This window comes from Enhydra lutris, unplaced genomic scaffold (assembly GCF_002288905.1).
Source record: "Enhydra lutris kenyoni isolate GAN:26980312 unplaced genomic scaffold, ASM228890v2 scaffoldscaffold23, whole genome shotgun sequence".
Lineage (NCBI taxonomy): Eukaryota > Metazoa > Chordata > Mammalia > Carnivora > Mustelidae > Enhydra > Enhydra lutris.
The window spans coordinates 1,216,753-1,225,317 of NW_019154107.1; the positions used below are offsets into that span (position 1 = coordinate 1,216,753).

An 8,565-nucleotide genomic window follows, 5' to 3' on the forward strand; every position below is an offset into this window, starting at 1 on the left:
TATTCAGACCAAACATTCTGCTGAAGACAATCAAAAACTACAAGTGAAATATTAAGAGGATTTTCTTACATATATCAAAGAGCTGACAAGATAGAAAAGAATCACCAGGCCAAAGGTAAAGTGAAAGCAGGAACTCAGGGAGGTAATATAAACAAAGGAACCACTTATGCCTGAGGTAATGGGCCTAATTGAAGTAAACCTAAGCTCCAGATATGAAATACAAAAGAAAAGTTCAGAGACATGGAGAAAAAAAAATACAAGGTCTAACATACACTTAAAATTCAAAAAGGAGGGGGTGCCTGGGTGGCTCAGTGGGTTAAAGCCTCTGCCTTCAGCTCAGGTCATGACCCCAGGGTCCTGGGATCGAGCCCCACATTGGGCTCTCTGCTCAGTGGGGAGCCTGCTTCCCTTCCTCTCTCTCTGCCTGCCTCTCTGCCTACTTGTAATCTTTGTCTGTCAAATAAATAAATCTTAAAAAAAAAAAATTCAAAAAGGAGGGATGCCCGGGTGGCTCAGTCGGTTAAGCGTCTGCCTTTGGCTCAGGTCATGATTCTGGGGTCCTGGAATCGAGCCCCGCACTGGACTCCCTGCTCAGCAAGGAGCCTGCTTCTCCCTCTGCCTGCTGTTCCTCCTGCTTCTGCTCTCCCTCTCTCTCTCTCCCTCTTTGACAAATAAATTTAAAAAAAAATTTTTTTTAATTCAAAAAGGAAGAAAGAGTCAGGTTTGAAATGGAATGACTGAATGACCCCAAACTGGTGAAAACCATCTATCCACAGATTTAAGAAACCTAAAGACTCTCTACAATAAATAAGAGGAAATCTACACCTAGACACAAAATAGTGAAACTGAAGAAAACCAAAGACGAAGAGAAAACCTTACAAGTAGCCAGAGAGAACAAGACAGTTAACCTTCAAAGGAGCACATGATAGACTGACAGCTATCTTCTCAGAATCAACAGTGGAAGCCAGAAGACATGCAAAAACTGTGATATTGTTCACTAACTGCAAATCCTCCCTAAGCAAATCCTGAAAGATGTACTCAGGCAAAAGATGTAAGCTCTGAGATGCAACAAGGAATGAAGAACAAAGAAAGTGGTTCGCCTGTGATCAGCCCTATCCTTAACATTTGTGATATACAGGTTAAGAGTTTAAAAGGAGGCCCAGGGGTACCCAAAAATGTTTTAAATAAAAAATAAATAAATAAAAGGAGGCACAATTTGCCCTTATTCTTCCACTAAGACTCCATCTCAAAATACAAGAGGTTTTGTGCACAAGTATGTGGACAGCCCAGCCTGTACATCCAAACCACCCTCTCTTCCTGCAAGCAGCTACCCCTTGGTCATCGTTTAGGTCTAAAGGTGAGGACACCTGCAGCATGACTTGCCTGTGGGGAAGAGGCCTGCTCAGGTCCTGGAAATAGGCACACAATGCCTGAGTAGGGAATTACAGGGTCCCAGGGTCCCATAGCAAGATCTAGGAGTAAGGGTTGGGGGCAGAGTGAGGCAGGTTCCAGGCAGGCATCATTTCTTTGTGTCATAAACTTCTCACCCTTAGAGAAGGGTATGACTAGAGAAAGGCCAGAGAGAGGACCTCTAAAGCATGAGACACAGGCCAAAGGCCCCAACTGCCAGAGCTAAGGGTGGCACTCTATACTGGTAAATTCAAACTAATGTTTTTTTCTAATTATCTCATTTTATTTAAATTCAATTAATATATAGTATATCATTAGTTTCAGATATAGAGTTCAGTTACTCATCAGTTGCATATAACACCCAGTGCTCATTACATCACGTGCCATCCTTAATGCCCATCACCCAGTTACCCCATCCCAAAGACCCACCTGGGTCCCTCCCCTCTAGCAACCCTCAGTTTGTTTCCTATTAAGAGTCTCTCATGGTTTCTCTCCCTCTCTGATTTCATCTTGTTTTATTTTTTCCTCTCTTCCCCTTACGATCCTGTTTTGTTTCTTAAATTCCACATGAGTGAGATCATATAATTGTCTTGCTCTGATTGAATTATTTTACTTAGCATAACAAATGAATGTTGATTACATAAAACATTAATAATAATATCTTGCAGGGATAAGTGAGACAAAAGAAAAATGACAACTATATTATTTACATATACATTATATAATATAGGAGATATATATATATATATATATCTCAATTAGGAAATGAAATTAAGAAATTAAAGTCTTCCAAAGTCCTTGTATTAGAGGAGTCTAAAGGTATGAATTATCTATCGACATTGAAAAGCTGGGTAGACATTGTGATTTTTATAGCAGCTACTAAAAAATAGAAGTGGGGTATGTAACTTCCTAATAAGTTGGGGGGGAGGGTGTTTAGAATATTCAGTCAATTTGAAACGAGGCTCCAAAAGGGAGAAAAAGAAACAAAAATGATTAGGAAGAATAGAAGGTGGTAAATGTAAACACATATGAATAAATGATTCATTAAATATAAATGGACTAAATGATTCAATGAAAAGGCAACGATCATCAGACTGAAAAAAGGAAAAAAAAGCAAAATCCAAATATGCTATTTATAAAGACACACCTAGAACATAATGATACAATAAATTTGAAAGTAAAAGGATGGGAAAGAGTGGTTGCACCAGCTTGCATTCCCACCAACAGTGTAGGAGGGTTCCCCTTTCTCCACATCCTCGCCAACATCTGTCATTTCCTGACTCATTAAGTTTAGCCATTCTGATTGGTGTGAGGTGGTATCTCACTGTGGTTTTGATTTGTATTTCCCTGATGCCAAGTGATGTTGAGCACTTTTTCATGTGTCTGTTGGCCATCTGGATGTCTTCTTTGCCGAAATGTCTGTTCATGTCTTCTGCCCATTTCTTGATTGGATTATTTGTTCTTTGGGTGTTGAGTTTGGTAAGTTCTTTAATAGATTTTGGATACTAGCCCTTTATCTGATATGTTATTTGCAAATATCTTCTCCCATTCTGTCAGTTTTCTTTTGGTTTTGTTGACTGTTTCCTTTGTTGTGCAAAAGTTTTTGATCTTGGTTCCTCAAAAAGTTGAAAATAGGGGCACCTGGGTGGCTCAGTGGGTTAAGCCTCTGCCTTCAGCTCAGGTCATGATCCCAGGGTCCTGGGATCAAGCCCTGCATTGGGCTCTCTGCTCAGTGGGGAGCCTGCTTCCTCCTCTCTCTCTGCCTACCTCTCTGCCTACTTGTGATCTCTGTCAAATAAATAAATAAAATCTTAAAAAAAAAGTTGAAAATAGAGGTACCTTATGACACAGCAATCGCACAACTGGGTATTTACCCTAAAGATACAAATGTAGTGATCCAAAGGGGCACGTGCACCCAAATGTTTATAGCAGCAATCTCCACAATAGCCAAACTATGGAAAGAACCTAGATGTCCATCAACAGATGAATGAATAAAGAAGATGGGGTATATATATACAATGGAATACTATGCAGCCATCAAAAGAAATGATATCATGCCATTTGCAACAACATGGATAGAACTAGAGGGTATTATGCTGAACGAAATAAGTCAATCAGAGAAAGACAATTATCATATGATCTACCTGATATGAGGAATTTGAGAGGCAGGGTCGGGGGTTTGGGGGGTAAAGAGGGAAAAAATGAAACAAGATGGGATCAAGAGGGAGACAAACCATAAGAGACTCTTAATCTCACAAAACAAACTGAGGGTTGCTGGGGGGAGGGAGGTATAGAGAGAGTGGCTGGATGATGGACATTGGGGAGGGTATGTGCTGTGGTGAGTGCTGTGAAATGTGTAAGCCTGATGATTCACAGACCTGTACCCCTGGGGCAAATAATACATTACATGTTAATTAAAATAATTAATTTAAAAAAACTTTTAAAAAAGGATGGGAAAGATATGCAATGTCAATACTAATCAAAAGAAAATATGTTTATACTAATATCAGACAAATTATACTTTAAGCAAAAAGCATTACCTGTAAATAAAATGGTTCATTCATAAAAGGTTAAGTTCAACAGGAAGATGACAAATTAATATCTCTATTGTCAACTGGTAAAATTCAAATAAGAAAGTCACTAAGGATACAGAATATTTGAATGACACATTTAACCAACCTGACCTAGAGATCAGGCATAAACCCTCCATTCCACTTGGGAGTGCTTATTAAAACCAAGTCATGCAACAAGTCTCAAAAATATTTTACAGAATTAGAGAAGGAAAAAGGAGCATGTTCTCTGACCACAAGATAATTTAACCATAATAAAAAGGTAAATTGTTATTTAACAATTTACATTTAGAAGAAGTCATAACATATATTAAAACATGTTTGACTTGATCAATAATAAAGACTGTATTGCAAAGCATGTAGGATAGAACTAAAGATCTTTAGAGTGAAATTTACGTTTTAAATGCACACATTAGAGGAGTGCCTGGCTGGCTCAGTCAATAGAGCATATAACTCTTGATCTTGGAGTCGTGGGTTTGAGCCCCACACTGGGTGTAGAGATTACTTAAAAATAAAATCTTTTAGGAGTGCCTGGGTAAGCAATGGACTCTTGATTTTAGCTCCGGTCATTATCTCAGGGTCATACGATGGATGGAGCCCCGTGTCAGGCTCCACACTCAGTAGGGAGTGTGCTTGAGATTCTCTCCCTCTGTCTCTGCCCCTACTCACCCAACCCCCCCCCCCCCCACTCACCCAACCCCACCCCTACTCATTCTCTCTCTCAAGATAAATAAAATCTTTACAAAAATAAAAAGGAAATAATAAAGACAAAAACATAAAATAAGGATATAGGAAAAAGACATAAAATAAAAGTTATTAACATAGTCAAGGGTGTTCTTTGGAGAGACAATTCTGGCAAAACTAAGAGGAAGGGAGGAGGAGGGGAAGGGGGAGGAAAAGAGAGAGAATCCCAGCAATTAACCAATGGAAAGAATTTAAAAAGCAACATAAATGAAAATGCTATAAGCATACAAGATAAAAGGATCTTAGGGATAACTTTATTCAATAATTTTGAAAATCTAGATAGAAATGGGCAAATCCCTATGCAAAACACAAAACTTAACCAAAAAGGAATCAAGAAGAAATCCTGAACAGGAATAGATGTATAATCATTAAAAGTCTCAAAAATTTTCCCAAAGACAAAGGAAAGTGCAGTCCCAGATGTTTTCACTGGTGATTCCATCAAATATTTAAAAAACAGGAATTCCAGTCTCACAAAAACTCCAAGAATAGAGAAAGAGAGCACAACCTAACTCATTTTTACCAGCTAGGATAACCATGGTGCCAAAACCTGACAAGTAAAATTCTCACATTTTACCCATTTTATAAATCAAATGAAACTATTTACAGAAGTCTCTGGACTGCCCACAGAAATGTCTAGCAGAAATTTCAAATCTTGTAAACGGGGGTAATGTGAATAAATATAGGACAAAAGGAACCATTCCGAACCTCAGCAACAAAATTTTTTGAAGATGAAGTCAGCAAGAACTGAAGCCAGCAGTGCTGTAGTAAGAGAATGACATCTCATATGCCCCCAAAAGCCCATGTCCTAACAACAAGACAAACTGGGTTAAGTGGTAAGTGCTGCATATGAACTCCAAAATGGCAGCTTTGTGTATCATTTGTCATAGCACAAGGTCAGGTCAACGGGGAACCATCCAGCATGATGGTAATATGAAGCTTTCATGTCTCTGGAAGCAAATGGAAGGACCTGATTTGTTTGGTCTTTGCAGGGCAAAATGATTTTCTTAATAAGCATTAAGTGCTTTCTAATGCAGGGGTGGGGAAAGCTTTATTCAATAAAACAAGAGAATCAATATCAGATGTGCAAGATTAGAAATAAATCATGAACTTAAAGTAAACAAATACTCACAAAACTCTGTGGAAGGTCTGATATTTTCCAACTCCATCACTCATGTCCAAACTCCTCTCCAGTCCTACCTGCAGTCGACCAGCCTCTTAATTCCCCAGTGTGTGAATACTCAAGGCCAAGCGAAAGCCCGCTTCGTCTCTCCCCTCATTCTTCAGGTTCCTTTCCCGGTGCATGGTAAATATGTTGGATAAGAACATGCCTGGTAGAGCCATCTGCCTGCCTTCAAACCCAGGCTCTACCACTTACAGTGTAACCTTTATGTGTCCCTTACGCTCTCTGGATCATCTAAAAATTGGAGGTCATGACAGCATCTACCTCATAGGGTTCTGCAGAAATGAAAGGAAGTACTATAATGAAGGTGTTAGTATAGTCAGCAAGTGTTAGGTGTTCTAAGCAGAATTATAAGACAAGTTTACAGTATACTCTGATGCTAAATGTAAACAGATTTGAGAATTAGTTCCCACATTCATTCACCTAGTTGACAAAACTGTGTTGAGGTCTGTTACATGCAAGGTACTATGCTTGGGACTTAGGATACAATGAACAAGACAGGTATCTTTCCTGCCCTCGAGAACTTACAGCCACTATGTCCTTAGATTCATTGGTCATTGGTGTAGCCAAATAAATAGTGACTTTTTTTTAGCTTTTGAACTTCATGGTCCACGAGACTCAACTCAGCCTAAAAACAAAACCAAGGCAAAGGAACACAGTATCCTCGCCTCTATGGACTTGGTCTCCGCCTCACCCCAAGCCCAGCAGCATGCAACTCCACCCACAGCAGGCACTCAGAAAAGATTTTTTTTAATTGATTTGGTCTGGAATCTCTTGCTGCAGGATAATTCCATCAATATGTAGAGGAGAAAAATAGGAAACTCCTTAAAAGCATCCTCAAGGTGGTGATCTACACTGGGGGATGGGGACAGGGATGGGGCAGAAGAAGTACATGGTTTGTGAAATTAGAACATCATATTTGATTAAAAGTGAGGTATAAAGAAAAGCAAACTGCCCACCAATATTCTGTGCCCTTCCTTGCTTTTGTCATTGCATCATGTCAACTCTTTTTTTTAAGATTTTATTTATTTATTTGACAGAGAGAGGGAGAGATCACAAGTAGGCAGAGAGGCAGGCAGAAAGAGAGGAGGAAGCAGGCTCCCCGCTGAGCAGAGAGCCCGATGTGAGGCTCGATCCCAGGACCCTGAGATCATGACCTGAGCCGAAAGCAGAGGCTTTAACCCACTGGGACACCCAGGTGCCCGCACCATGTCAACTCTTGCTTCAAGTCCCAGCTTGGCCATTTACTAGCTGCATGACACTGCTCTGATATTTTAACCTTACCTATAATAATAATGTGTCGACATTCAACTTAATAACTATGTTGTTATTTATCATTTAAATTATGATAGGATTCTTATAATTTGTATTAATTGCAATAACTACTTGCATTGGTTACAAGATTTCTATTGTTTATACCAGTGAAGTTCAGAAATAGCCAATTTATGAGTCTCAAAGGAAAGAGAAGTGTAAGTTAGTAGTGGTTTAAAAATTTCTGTGTAGAAGAAGAGTTGGGAGCAGAAATCTGGTTAGGAGCAGACTTTGGAAGCTGCACAGGCACAGCACTTTAGGTAAAAAAGAGACCCTTCAGGGGCACCTGGGTGGCTCAGTCAATTAAGCGTCTGCCTTGGGCTCAGGTCATGATCCCAGGATCCTCGGATCGAGCCCCACATCGGGCTCTCTGCTCAGTAGGGAGCCTGCTTTTCCCTCTTCCCCTGTCTGCCACTCCCCCTGCTTGTGCTCTCTCTCTCTCTCTCTCAAATGAATAAATAAAATCTTTTAAAAAAAGAACCCAGATGTGTTAAAAAAAAAAAAAAGAGAGAGAGAGAGAGTGAGTGTGTGTGTGTTAAACAGTCCATTTCAAAGCATGAGAAAAGCTGTTGGAGACAGGGAAGCCAGTCAAGGGAGAAAGAAGGAAAGAGGAAGAGTGAAACCAAATCCCAAAGAGTTCTCTGGAAATGATCACTTTCCTTCCCCAGATTTTACTGCACTTCAAAATGTGTAACCATTTCTGAAATTTCTTAAACAATTGGATTAGCAAGAAGAAATGGGTCCACAATAGAATCGCCAAGGAAAAGAAAATGTCTAAAGAAGAAAGAAGGCTCCAATAGTTGTGAGGAGTTCAACACGAAACGAAACAAAACATACAGTGGTTAAGGGGATAGGGATCTGAAAGGAAGAGACGTTGCGGGGGGGGGGGGGGGGACAACCAAACATGTTATTGCTACATTATCATGTAAAAAAAAAGCCTCACTCACCTGCAGCAGGAAATTCGAAAGAGAAGATGGAGAGACTCTGTACAAATCTGAAAATGAGAAAAAGAAAATTAGATTAATGGAAAGTGGCCCTTATTGGTACCATAATGTTTCTAGCTACTGTCAGCCTGTTGACTGTGGCCCGCAGACCCCACAGCTAGATACGAGGACTTGAACGTGGAAGCAGAGATAAGAAAAGAAATGGAGGAAGCAAACCCTGCTCCTCAGGAACTCATTTTAAACCAGAAGGCCAGTCCGAAGCCGGTGTCGGGGTTGATGGTGTTCGTGTTTTAGGAGCGTGTACCACTGCTCAGTCTCAGGGTGCGTTCATAGCCCGGCAGTGACACTGGACAGTGCAATGATCAGATCTGGGGACGAGGTAGACCATTTGAGAGACCATGCTTTG

The 8,565-nt window shown here is 40.1% G+C and overlaps 1 protein-coding gene across 2 annotated transcripts in view; it reads right to left on the minus strand.

Moving 5' to 3' along the window:
* Nucleotides 1-8,197, minus strand: part of LOC111150411 (adhesion G protein-coupled receptor G2) — an 86,377-nt gene extending 78,180 nt beyond the window's left edge. For both annotated transcript variants that reach the window (XM_022507832.1, XM_022507831.1), the window contains exon 1: nucleotides 8,163-8,197. The gene's annotated coding sequence lies outside the window, so the exon portion shown is untranslated. The remainder of the gene's footprint in view (nucleotides 1-8,162) is intronic.
* Nucleotides 8,198-8,565: the final 368 nt, after the last annotated feature.